We start from the raw sequence: 14,390 nt of genomic DNA on the forward strand, positions 1-14,390 counted from the left end.
GAGGCAACAGTGCTAACCACTGAGCCATCATGGTTATTGAACTGTGTTACATTTGACCATCTTATTGCTGCAATGCTTTTGGAACTATTAATTTGTTTAACCATTCTTTCACCTCCACTTTAAATGACCGTGACCTCGGCAAATGGTCACAACTGCAATATCAGTTTCAGCCTGGCAGTGAATTGAGCCACAGAATTGTCTTAGTTATCACAGCCAGATCTGGTTGGCAAACGTCAAAGCCTTAATGCTCTCTGGAATAAGAACTCCCATTATCTTTTCTTGAATACTAAAGGTTTCCTGGAGTCCTTCTTCATTGCCCATTTGATCTTCATTCTATTCATTCATTCTAGAAGACCATGGGTTATTGTTTTGTCACTTTCCATTCTATTTCTTTCCGCCTCACCTACCCACCAAACCTAACCACCTACTTCCTCTATCCTGCAATCTCTGTCCCACATGGTCTTCCAGTTTTTTCTCCTATTTTGATCTATACAACTCTCAATCTCATCTCCTGTTGCTTGAAGCTCCAGTTTCACTAAATTGAAAATGGAACTTTTCTCATCCTGACTCACCTCCCCCCTCCAACGCAATGCTAGCTAACATTGCTAATAGTTTAATTCTGAGGTAGTCTTTCAAAACTGCTGTCATAACCCTGTCATCAAAATGCTCTCTCCCTCAAGCCATATATCATTGAAAAATGTTTCCTATCTCATTTTTCGCTGCAAACTCCTTGTAATGTCATGTCCCAGATCATTGCACCTTTCCTGCCACCACATTTGAATCCTGTAACTATGATGATAGTGCATTACCTCTGCCCGTCCTTTTTCATTCTCTGTTTTCACTTTAGGCTGGGTTGGCCAAGTCAACCACTTCTAATACCTTGCCTCTTGTCTAATTGTAGCCACCCTTGCTTGTTTACACTAATTGGCAATACCCAGAGATCTATACTCACTTCTGCTTCCTCTGCACATGTCACCACAGAACGCTAAATGCATATGTTCCATCATACCCTACAGGTATGAGATCAGCTCCGCCATGTAGACGAATAACACCCATTACTACTGGACCATTTAAACTCCTGTCACTCTTACTGTGGTGGGAGACTGCATATTCAATATCTTGTCTTCAGGGAGGTGCAATTTCCTCTCATTGAGCACTGGGAAGACCAAGGCCATAATCTTTGATCCCTGTCCATGCCCCTTCCAGCCACTGCCACAGTCTGATGCAGACATTGTAGAACCTTGGTATTAAAACTTGCTAAGATACAATGGCTGGATAATCATGGCTGAGGGAGAACCATTGGCCAATTATGATTTCACCTGAAGGGAATTTGCAATTGATAGAAATGTATCATTATGGAATCAGGATGCACAGAATATGTGACCTGCAATCAGTTGGTATTGTGGGAGTTGAATTGTAGCAGTTACTGTCAGTAATGTACTCTGGCTGAACCCTAGAGTACTCCACACAGCCGAGCTGTCTTGTAATGTGTATATTCTTCAGCTGGAGTCTTCAATTATACAAAATCTGCTTTGGTTTACCAATGTTGTGTGGGTAATTGGTGAGTTTACATAAAGGAACCCAAGAAAAGTACCATGACGCGTCTTAATTTGTCTAACAATGGTGATCACCAATTCCTCCTGCTGCAGGATACTACTGATTCTTTAATGACGTCAGGGTTTTCATCTCAAATGGCCTGTCTGGGAGACCATTCCATTTGTTAATCACCATTTGCAGTTCCATAAGCAGTCATTCACTACTATATAAAATGTAGATTGGGCATAGCTAGAGCAATGTGTCCAGTTCTACAATCCACATTGTAGGAGGGATGTGATAATACTGGAGAGGGTGCAGAGGAGATTTACCAGGGTGTTGCCTAGGCTGGACAGTTTCAGGTATGATGAGAGATTGGACAGACTGGCGTTGCTTTCCTTAAAGCGGCGGTGATTGAGAGGAGACATCATTGGGATACATAAAATTCTGAGGGGTATAGATAAAGTACACAGGAAGGAACATTTTCCCTTGATGGGGAAGGGGAGCATAGATTTAGGAGAAGGTGCAGAAAGTTTAGAAGAGATGCAAGGTAAAACCTTTTCACCCGGGGGTGGTGGGAGTCTGCAACTGTATGTGTGGTAGAAGCAGAAGTCCTGATAACATTTAAGAAGTATTCGATGTTTATTGCAATGCCAAGGCACAAAGTTATGGGCCCAGGTGTTGGAAAATGGGATTAGAATAGTTAGGTGTTGTTTTTGTTCCTGATGAAGGGCTTTTGCCCGAAACGTCGATTTCGCTGCTCATCGGATGCTGCCTGAACTGCTGTGCTTTTCCAGCACCACTGATCCAGAAGGTGGTTGTTTTTGACAGGCAAGAATGTATTGGGCTAAAGAGCCTTTTTATGTGCGGTACATTTCCATAACTATATCAGATATATGACCAATCATTGATAGTCAGAAGTCACACGACACCAGGTTATAGTCCGATAGGTTTATTTGAAATCACAAGATTTTGGAGCTTTGCCCCTTTGTCAGGGGCTTGTGATTTCAAATAAACCTGTTGCACTATAACCTGGTGCTGTGTGACTTCGGACTTTGTCCATCTCCAGTCCAACACCAGCATCTCCACATCATGGCAATCAGTGAAAGTTAGCAGGTTACATACTGCAATTAAATATTGTGCTATTTAAATATCCTTGATGAAAATTAAATCATACCACATTCTAACAAATGTTCATTCTGGAATCTGAGTCCTTCTAGTCAGATTAATTGAATATGTCTGCTGTTATTGTGGTATCCCACAGCATCTGAGTTCAGTATGAGTTCACCTGGTGGCATAGTTCCACCACCCTCTGGGTGAAAAGGTTTTATCTTACAACTCCTCTAAACTTTCTGCACCTTCCCCGAAATCTATGCTCCCCATTACTGATTCCTCCATCAAGGGAAAATGTTCCTTCCTGTCGACCTTGTCTACACCTCTCAGAATTTTATTCATCTCAGTCATGTCTCCTCTCAATCTCCTCTGCTTTAAGGAAAACAACCCCAGTCTGTCCAATCCCTCATCATACCTGAAACTATCCAGTTCTAACTCTTTCTCTTTAATATTGCGAGTAACCGAAAGATGTAGTTGAACTTTACACAAACTCCCATCAGTTCTGTAACTTTAATTATTTCCACCTCAACTGAGATGCAAGCTGTGTACATTATGAGGATGTGTAAAACAATAATATCCATAACGCCCATTTCCTCTGGTTAATATCTCTCTTGGAGTCTAGCTTCCCAACTAACTCTGATCCATCTCCTGGAATGTGTCACTGAGAGGTGTTAGTTTTGGCTCAGTGCTAACACTTGCAGCTCTAACTCAGAACATTGTATGTTGAAGCTCCACTCTGGAGACTTGAGCACATAATAGGCTTGTAGACACTTGCAACAAAGAATGAGGCTATTTGGCCAAGATCTGACGGCCCAAATACCATTTTCCATTAATCCCATCTCCGCAGGCAATGGCAACACAAATAAATGTCTAAATACTGCTTAAATATTATGTGAGGTTTCCAACTCAACTAGTGAGTCCCAAACTCCCACCACACTCTAAAAGAAAAAGTTCTCAATTCTCTTCTTAGCTTTCTATTACCTTAACTCCATGCCCACTGGTTATTGACCCCTCCACAAATGGAGAAAGCAACATCCTATCTGTGCCCCTCCTAACCTTATACACATCTATCAGGAATCCTCTCAACCATCTCTGCTACAGGAAAATGACTTCAGTCTATCAAATCTTTCCTCATAGCTAAGGATCCTTCAGCTCAGACAACATTGCAGAAAAGCTCCTCTACAACCTTTCTAATCCAATCATATCCTTCCTATAACTTGTGACCAGAACTTCATGTGGTCTATAGTTTGGCCTAACCAGGTTTTTATATATTTCCAGCATAGCCTCCTTTTCCTCATTTCCCCTCCCCCCCACCTTGTCTCAGTCGATTCCCTCTAACTCAGCACCGCCCTCCTAACCTGCGATTTTCTTCCTGACCTCTCCACCCCCACCCCACTCTGGCCTATCACCCTCACCTTGACCTCCTTCCACCTATCATATCTCCATCGCCCCTCCCCCAAGTCCCTCCTCCCTACCTTTTACCTTACCCTGCTGGACACACTTTCCTCATTCCTGATGAAGGGCTTATGCCCGAAACGTTGAATTTCCTGTTCCTTGGATGCTGCCTGACCTGCTGCGCTTTTCCAGGAACACATTTTCAGCTTGGCTAATCAAGGCAAGTATCCCCTTGGCCTTCTTTTTTTTTAAAGATATTTTTATTAGAAATTTAATATTTTGACAGATTTACAAAAATAAACAACTTTCAAGCACAAACATTAATATAAAAATAGATCTTAAATATATAATCATCAAAATTCAAAGGAATGATACTAAAGAAGAAAGAAAAACAATGAAACTCAGTTAACTACTAATCTAATCCACAATTATCCAGAGTGTATAGTTGAGTCACTTACATCCTTCAAACAAGAGAAAATGTTCTCCAATACACTCATAACAGTATAATAAAAAGGAAACTATTTCCAAACAATAAGAACAAAAAAAAAACATGTTTGAATGGAGATCCTCCCCCTTGTTCTCAGGGGGCCTTACTTCCTTTCTAAAGGTCCACCATATCCTCTCCCAAACAGTGTCCCACCCTTGACCCGGGCGCTCCTTAATAGGATTTAGATATAATACCGAGCTAGAGTTAACAGTGAGCGCCCCACCCCCACCCCTCCCCACCCATACCTGAGTATATCTGATAGCATCAATGCCACGTACAAACACACATAACTATAAAATTACAACTCCAACAAATTACAGTTAAGTATAATAACATAAAATAGCAAGGGAAGACAACCCTGCTCCCAGAAGCAAAAGTAGAGTAAAGTATCCATTTCTCCCCACGGAGTGTGGAAGAGGCAAGCCAACATAAATTGTCTCTTACGATTTATTTAAACGAGTCTAAAAGTTCCTTAGCCTCTTCTGGTGATCTAAAATTATACTCAGATCCTTCGTGGTTAAAGCATAACGTCGCTGGGTAGCGTAAGGTGTATTGAATATTTAAGTTCCTTAGACATTTTTTCACCTCATCAAACGCCTTCCTCCTTCGTGCCAAAGCCGGGGAGAAGTCCTGAAATAACATAATCTTGGATCCTTCATGAATCATAGCTTTAGGATCCTTTCCAAGCTTTCTGGAGGCGTCCAGGAGTATCTGCCTCTCCCTATAACTCTGCAGCCGGAACAGGACCGGGCGTGGGCGCTGGTTTGGGCCAGATCCGCGTGCTGCGACCCGGTAGGCCCACTCCACCCTTACCCGGTCAGTTTCAGCCCCCAGGTTTAAAAGCTGGGGCAGCCATCGCTCCAGAAATACTGCTAACTGTCCCTTCTCTTCTTGTTCAGGGAGGCCCAGAAGACGGATATTCTTTCTCCGATTTCTATTGTCCAGGTCATCCATGTAGATTTCGAAGGCCCGGACTCTCTGCTCCAGAGCTCGCACCTGTTCTGCAGCTGTTTGTGCTGCAGCCTCGGAGGTCGTGGCCTTTAGCTCCGCCCCCTCCACTCGGCCCTGTAATTCCTCTAGAGCCTGGCTGTGTTTCTGCAGCTTTTCTTCAAATGCATTCCATCTCTGTCTGGATTCTGCAATGAAATTGACGAGTGTCGTTTCCAGCCTGGCAATCATCTCTTCAAGGCCTGTTTTTACATCAGCTGCAGCCGGAGGAGGAGAGGAGGGTGGGGGAGGGGTCTTTGTTTTCTGAGAGCTGCGGGATCCCTTTGGTTTACTCATTATCCACTTAATATTAAACTGCTTAAATATAATAGTAAGCAGCTAATTAAGGTTAGAAAATTTTTTTGGGTGGTTTGGTAAGTGTGGTGGGGGTGAGTAACTCACTTTACCCAGGTTTTGGGAAGAGCACTGTAAACTCAGACTTGCTGAGTCACCGCCATCTTGGATCTCCCCCCTTGGCCTTCTTAACCATGTTATCTACCTGCCCTGCGACTTTCAGTGATCTGTGGAAACACACACCAAGATCTTTCTGTTCTTCAGTACTTTCCAAAGACTTGCCATTCATCGTGTAATACCTTGGTTTATGAGCCCTCTGCAGTGAATTACTTCACAGTTTCCCGGGTTGAATTCCATTTCCCGTTGCTATGCCTAGGTGACAAGTCCATTGGTATCCTCCTGCATTTTATTAGCTATCCTCCACTATTTACTAACTTGCCAATTTGTGTCATCCATTAACTTCTTGATTGTACTCTTAACGTTTCAGTCCAAATCATTAAATATACACCACAAACAGTAAGGGCCCCAGCACTGAGCTCTGCAGAACCCCACTGTGAGCAGATTTCTAGATGGAGTTGTTGGTTGGTTTTCTAAGCTGGTTGATTTTTTTTTTTGCAAATGTTTAATCCCCTGGGTGACATCTTCAGCGCTGGGTAGCCTCCAGATGAAGTGCTGTTGTTGTGATCTGCTCAGAATTTATACGGTTCTGTTTGTCATGGCGAGTGGTTCTATTTCTGGTTTTGTACTGTAGTGGTCTGTAGATGGGGTCTATTTCAACATGTTTGTTTATACTATTGATTCTTTAATGATGTCACAGTTTTCATCTCAGTTGGTCTGTCTGGGAAACCATTCCATTTGTTAATCACCCTTTGTAGTTCCATAAGCATTTACTACTGGATAAAATGTAAATTGGGCCATAGCTAGAGCAGTTCTACAATCCACATTCCAGGAGGGATGTGATAATACTGGAGAGGGTGCAGAGGAGATTTACCAGGGTGTTGCCTGGGCTGGACAGTTTCAGGTATGATGAGGGATTGGACAGACTGTGGATGTATATCAGGCCTCCAAGAATTCCCGAGTTTGTCTTTGTTTTGCCTTTCCCAGTATCGTAACATTGTCCCAGTTGAATTGGTGTCCTTCATTGCCAGTGTGTATTGATTTCTAGTTACAGAAAATCCACCTACCATCATCACCATCCATCTACCTTCTTGACTAGTCCGAGATGAGGGACCATATCAACAGCTTTGCTAAATTTGATGTAGACTATATCAACTGCATAGCCATTTTCAATGTTCCTGGTTACCACCTCAAAAAATTTGATCAAATTTGTCAAACACTACCTTCCCTGAACAAATTCACCCTGACCACCCCTTAATCCATGTCTCTTCAAGTGCAGTTGTATTTTGCCCTTCTGAATTCTTTCTGATAGTTTTGCCACCACTGAGGTTAGACTGACTGGCCTGTCATTTCCTGGTCTATTGTTTCCTTCCCTTTTTAAATAATGGTCATGTTAGCAGTCTCCCAGTCTTCTGGCAGCTTGCCTGTGGACTGAGAGGATTTGAAAATTAATGCCAGGATCCCTAATATCTCCTCATTTGCTTCCCTTAAATGCCTGGGATAGATTTCCTTCAATCTAATGATTTATTCCTTTTAATGATTGGTAAGATTGTTACAATCTCCTCTCCCACTTTGTTAATTTCTTTTAATATTTCACAGTCCTCCAGGTCTACACACACATTGCCTCTCTTGACCCTAATTAATCCTAATGTTTCCCTAGCTATTTCTTGATCTTTATATATTTGAATATTTCCTTTGGATTCTTGTTTTACTCTACCACCGTTTTCTCATACACACTTTTTGCCTTTCGAGCTATCTTAGAGTCATAGAGATGTACAACATGAAAACAGACCCTTCAGTCCAACCTGTCAATGCCAACCAGATATCCCAACACAATCTAGTCCCACCTGCCAGCACCTGGTCCATGTCCCTTCAAACCCTTCCTATTCATATACCCATCCAGATGCCTTTTAAATGTTGCAATTGTACTAACCTCCACCACTTCCTCTGGCAGCTCATTCCAAACACATACCACCCTCTCCGTGAAAACGTTGCCCCGTAGGTCAAAGATTCCACAGCACTTTTTATACTCCTCTAGGAACTCTATCATATTTAAGCCCTCAGTATCTGCTCTAAGCTTCTCTTTTATTACTTAATCTTAACCTGTATTTCCCTTAATATCCAGTGTTATCCCTTCCCGATCACCCCTTTGTCATTATTTTTTCTGTACTTTTGCTATTACATCCCTGAATGCCTCCCATTACCTGACACTATTTTACCTGCTAGTAGCTGCTTCCATCCACTTGGCTCAAACTGTATCTTCCATTAGTAAAAGTATTATTTCCCCATTTAGACCTTTTACTCCCAGGCCATCCTTATCCTTTTCAAAATCTAAATGAGGAAGGGTCACTGGACCCAAAACATTAACTCTGATTTCTCTTCACAGATGTAGCCAGACCTGCTGAGCTTTTCCAGAAACTTCTGTCTTTGTTTCAAAATCTGACTGATTGTGGTCATGATCTCTGAAATGCTCCAACTGCTGCTGGGACATTAACCGCCTCGGAATGTCTATCCCCCTCCCCCACTCCAACCTCTCACCCTCACAACATGCAGCCCTCCACTCCCTCTGCTCCAATCCGAACCTCACCATCAAGCCAGCGGATAAAGGAGGTGCAGTGGTAGTCTGGCGCACTGACCTCTACACCGCTGAAGCCAGATGCCAACTCAAAGACACCTCATCCTACTGCCCCCTTGACCATGACCCCACCCCTCATCACCAAACCATCATCTTCCAGACCATCCAGAACCTCATCACCTCAGGAGATCTCCCACCCACAGCTTCCAACCTCATAGTCCAGGAACCCCACACCACCCGATTCTACCTCCTTCCCAAAATCCACAAGCCTAACCACCCTGGCCGACCCATTGTCTCAGCATGCTCCTGCCCCACTGAACTCATCTCTACCTACCTTGACACTGTCCTATCCCCCCTAGTCCAGGAACTCCCCACATACATTCGAGACACCACCCATGCCCTCCACCCCCTCCAAGACTTCCGTTTCCCCAGCCCCCAACGCCTCATCTTCACCATGGATATCCAATCCCTCTATACCTCGATCTGCCATGACCAGGGCCTCCAAGCCCTCCATTTCTTTCTCTCCCGATGTCCCCAACAGTACCCTTCCACCGGCACTCTCATTCGTTTGGCTGAACTGGTCCTTATCCTTAACAATTTCTCCTTTGAATCCTCCCACTTCCTCCAGACCAAAGGGGTAGCCATGGGCACCGGTATGGACCCCAGCTATGCTTGTCTCTTAGTTGACTATGTAGAACAGTCCATCTTCCATAATTACACCGGCACCACTCCCCACCTCTTGCTCCGCTACATCGATGACTGCATTTGCACCACCTTGTGCTCCCGCAAGGAGGTTGAGCAATTCATCAACTTCACCAGCACATTCCACCCTGACCTTAAATTTACCTGGACCATCTCTGACACCTCCCTCCCCTTCCTGGACCTCTTCATCTCCATTAATGACGACCGACTTGACACCGATGTTTTTTACAAACCCACCAACTCCCACAGCTACCTGGATTACACCTCTTCCCACCCTACCTCCTGAAAAAATTCCATCCCGTATTCCAAATTCCTCCTCCTCTGCCATATCTGCTCCCAGGAGGAGTTCCACCACAGAACACACCAGATGGCCTCCTTCTTTAGAGACCGCAATTTCCCTTCCCACGTGGTCAAAGATGCCCTCCAATGCATCTCGTTCACATCCTGCACCTCCACCCTTAGACCCCACCCCTTTAACCGTAACAAGGACAGAACCCCCCCCCACCCACCCCCCCTCCCCCCGTGCTCACCTTCCACCCTACCAACCTTCGCATAAACCAAATCATCCGACAACATTTCCGCCATCTCCAAACGGACCCCACCACCAGGGATATATATTTCCCTCCCCACCCCTTTCCGCCTTCCGCAAAGACTGTTCCCTCTGTGACTATCTGGTCAAGTCCACGCCCACCCTCCCCCCCCCCCAACAACCCACCCTCCGTCCTGGCACCTTCCCCTGCCACCGCAGGAATTGCAAAACCTGCGCCCACACCTCCCCCTCACCTCCATCCAAGGCCCTAAAGGAGCCTTCCACATCCATCAAAGTTTCACCTGCACATCCATCAATGTCATTTATTGTATCCGTTGCTCCCGATGCGGTCTCCTCTACATTGGGGAGACTGGACGCCACCTAGCAGAGCGCTTTAGGGAACATTTCTGGGACACCTGCACCAATCAACCACACCGCCCTGTGGCCCAACATTTCAACTCCCCTCCTACTCAGCCAAGGACATGGAGGTCCTGGGCCTCCTTCACCGCCGCTCTCTCACCACCAGACGCCTGGAGGAAGAACGCCTCATCTTCCACCTCGGAACACTTCAACCCCAGGGCATCAATGTGGACTTCACCAGTTTCCTCATTTCCCCTTCCCCCACCTCACCCCAGTTCCAAACTTCTAGCTCAGCACTGTCCCCATGACTTGTTCCTACCTGCCTATCTTCCTTTCCACCTATTCACTCCACCCCCCTCTCTGACCTATCACCTCCATCCCCTTCCCCACTCACCTATTGTACTCTATGCTACTTTCTCCCCACCCCCACCCTCCTCTCATTTATCTCTCCACCCTGCAGGTACTCTGCCTCTATTCCTGATGAAGGGCTTTTGCCCGAAACGTCAATTTTCCTGCTCCTCGGATGCTGCCTGAACTGCTGTGCTTTTCTGGCACCACTCTAATCTAGAATCTGATTCCCAGCATCTGCAGTCCTTGTTTTTACCTACTCTCTGAAATGTTACCCCACTGATTTGCCTTCAATGTGTCCAGGCTTATTTCTGAACATTTACTTCAGAACTGCCTTCTCCTTTGTTGAGCTGTCTATTTTCTGGCCAAAAACGTTTTCCTGGATTTAATTTAAGAATTTTGTTCCTTCCCTTCCATGTCCATTAGAAGTATTCCAATTAATATCTGGGCAGTTAAAATTCCATACAATTGTTACCTTATTATTCTTACACTTCTCTGAAATTTGATTACACATTTGATCCTTTATCTCTTCCTACTGTTTGGAGGCCTACAGTACACATCCACCTACGGGTTTGCTGCTTTGGTAATTTGTTAACTTCTACCCATATGGTTTTATTTGATGATCCTTCCAAGATATTATCCCTTCTCACTGCTTTATTTGATTCCTTTTCAATATTGTGACACTCCTTTATTTCCCCTTTCTGTCTTGTCAGAATACCCTATAATCAGGAATTTGGAGCTGCCTTCACCATCTATTTTTCAGCCAAGTCTTGCTCATAACTATGTTAGCATATTTCCAGCTGTGCTTATGAAGCTAATCAATTGTATCGCATATTGTCGCTTTGAATGAGATTAGGCTGAGGAAAATGGTCATTGTGAAGTAAAGGGTTAATTGAACAATGAACACAGGAAACTGGGTCATTGATGATATGATCACGTGATGATTGACTTGATGATGAGAGGACTAATCTTAGGAGCTTAGATCTCCTGTAGTGTGCAATGTAGCTAGTTACCTGGATGCTAATAGATTATTACTTTAAAAAAGACCTAAGAGTCTAGATATATCCTTACGGCAGTGTATGACCCCACAAACGTAATCTAGAACTCAACCTGACATAACAGCATCAGCGATACCAATTAGTGAGGAAACTGCAGACTAGTGCCTTTTGCAAAACACACGAGATCAAATAGACAGTATTCTTGCAGTCTTGATATAATGATCTTAATCTTTTTCTTCCTCAATACAAGTCATGCCCCTGTGTTTCTGCACAATGTGACCATTGTAACAATCAAGAAATTGGTCAGTATAAATTGGCAATGCAATTCCTGGCATATGACTGACTTGCCTCCCACCTGTCTTTTCATTTTAGTTGGTTCTGCATTGCCCTCAAAGCACACACCATTTATGGAAATGTTAGCAACTTCCTCAGATACTCAAAAACCACCCGATGTGTCCAGAACGCCTCCCATCACACGAGAACACTGAAAATTAGCCTCTTAGCATTTATCTTGACCATGTATATCTTGACCATGTTTAAACTGCTACATGGTTGATTATTGGTGTGCTTCATTAGAGATATGTCCTGCAACTTTCGTGAATGAAGGAATGTTGAAGAAGGGTGGTGGTTACTCCATGTTTTCATTGCTGTCTCTCTATGATTTCAGCAGCTCAACATTGACATTTATTCTTCCCCTTTTGTAGCCAAAGAAATGCATGGACAAGACGGTATATACAATGACTGATTTGGAGATGCCAGTGTTGGACTGGCGTGTACAAAGTTAAAAATCACACAACACCAGGTTATAGTCCAACAGGTTTAATCTGAAAGCTAGTGTGCTTCCAATTAAACCTGTTGGACTTTAACCTGGTGTTGTGTGATTTTTAACTTAATGCAATGACTGTGTGACTTCCAGTGCCAATGAATGTCTATTGGCTCCCACATTTTGCCATTTGTCATACAACAGCCTGGTTGCTCAGTGGTTTGCACTGCTGCCTCACAGTTCCAGGCACCCGGGTTTGATTCTATCTTTGGGTGACTGTGTGGAATTTGCATTTTTTCTCCCCGTGCCTGTGTAGGATTCTTCCCACTGTCCAAAACTGTGCAGGTCAGGTGTATTGGCCATGCTAAATTGCTCACAGTGTCCAGAGATGTGCAGGTTAGGTGGATTGGCCATGGTAAATGCGGGATTACAGGGATAGGGTAGAGGGTTGGGGTTTGGGTTTGCATGAAATGTTATTCGAAGGATCGGTGCAGACTCAATGGGCTGAATGGCCTCTTTCTACACTATAGGAATTCTTTGATAACACAGATTCCTCCCACTACAAGCACCCTCAGCCACATTTGCTGTATTTCCTGCAGCAGGACCAGCACACCAGCTTATCTGAAAAATGGCTGCTACTTGACCTCATTCAGCACTGTGCTACAGGTCTTCCTGCTTGCATCCTATTTGCACATTCAGAAAGCATATGGGGATGAACTGGGGAGAGGAGAGGTAGTGTGGTGGCATTGCCTAATGAAATTGTAAAGAGAAGCCTTCCCATTGCTGATAAAATTGAAGTTCTCCTGTAATCATTCATATCTGCACAGGATGTGGGCAGTTACCTCGGGATTGATATACAGCTCCAGCATACTGTATATATGTCAGTTCAATCCTTTCTTCATAACCAGCTTGTTTCCTCTAATTGCACCTTCTCCCAATCATATTTCTAATGATCACACATGAAGTGACCTTTGTGTTCAACACTTCCATGGAAGAAAATCTTAAAAGACCTAGATGTGGCTGAACCAAATTTTTTATCAGAAGTAACAGAGATTCTACTTTCTGATAACCTTTTCAATCTACTTGCAGCTTCATCATTTTATTCTGGATGACTTTTTGAATGAACTGCCTATTCTGTTACTTTCGATAAGATGTTTTCGCAAAGGAGCAGTGCAGAAATCAAAAAGAGCATTTCTTTCAATTAAATAAATGAATGTATTTGTGGTGACTTTTACTGCAATACAAACACATGTAGTGGTAATCTAATGTTTGCACTAAATATTGCAGTACTAAAATTTATGCATGTTTCTTTTTTATCTAATTATTTCATTGCTTTGCTGAGAAATGTTTCCACAATGTGCTCATGTTTAATCAATTATGGAATGTGGAAATTATACAATCCAAAATGTCTTGCCACTGAAATAATTGAAAGCAGGTCTGATAATGAAGAGCGGCCAGAGGTAGTTAGTGTCTGAGGAATTGCCAAGCAGTGGTCTGATCCATTAGAGATGCATTCATAAGCTAATGTTAAACTTACCACAGTCAGTGGAAGCGATGAGTAATGCACTTGGTCCACTAGCTGGTAGATTTGAGTCACCCACATTTTTGTCATCAGTTTTTTTTCCCCTGTTCTATACCTATATTTCACTCAGTGATTTAGAGAAGCTGGTGTTGGACTGGGGTGTACAAAGTTAAAAATCACACAACACCAGGTTATAGTCCAACAGGTTTATTTGGAAGCACTAGCTTTCGGAGCGCTGCTCCTTCATCAGGTGGTTATGGAGTATAAGATCGTAAGACACAGAATCTTATGATCTTATACTCCAGAACCACCTGATGAAGGAGCAGCGCTCCGAAAGCTAGGGCTTCTAAGTCAACCTGTTGGACTATAACCTGGTGTTGTGTGATTTTTAACTTTGTTCACTCAGTGAGATTGAGTTTTAGCTGAAAATGTGTTGCTGGAAAAGCACAGCAGGTCAGGCAGCATCCAAGGAGCAGGAGAATCAACGTTTCGGGCATGAGCCCTTCTTCAGGAGAGATTGAGTTTTAACCAACCATGCCTGGAGTTTAAAGATGATGGGACCTTTTATGATGATGCTTTCTGCAGTACCACTGTTCAACTCTTTGGTCACCATTTTACTGCTCGGGTGTGAGAGCTGCCAGGGGAAGAAGGCAAGAGGTTTATGAAG

Source organism: Hemiscyllium ocellatum, chromosome 32 (genome assembly GCF_020745735.1).
Source record: "Hemiscyllium ocellatum isolate sHemOce1 chromosome 32, sHemOce1.pat.X.cur, whole genome shotgun sequence".
Classification (NCBI taxonomy): Eukaryota; Metazoa; Chordata; class Chondrichthyes; order Orectolobiformes; family Hemiscylliidae; genus Hemiscyllium; species Hemiscyllium ocellatum.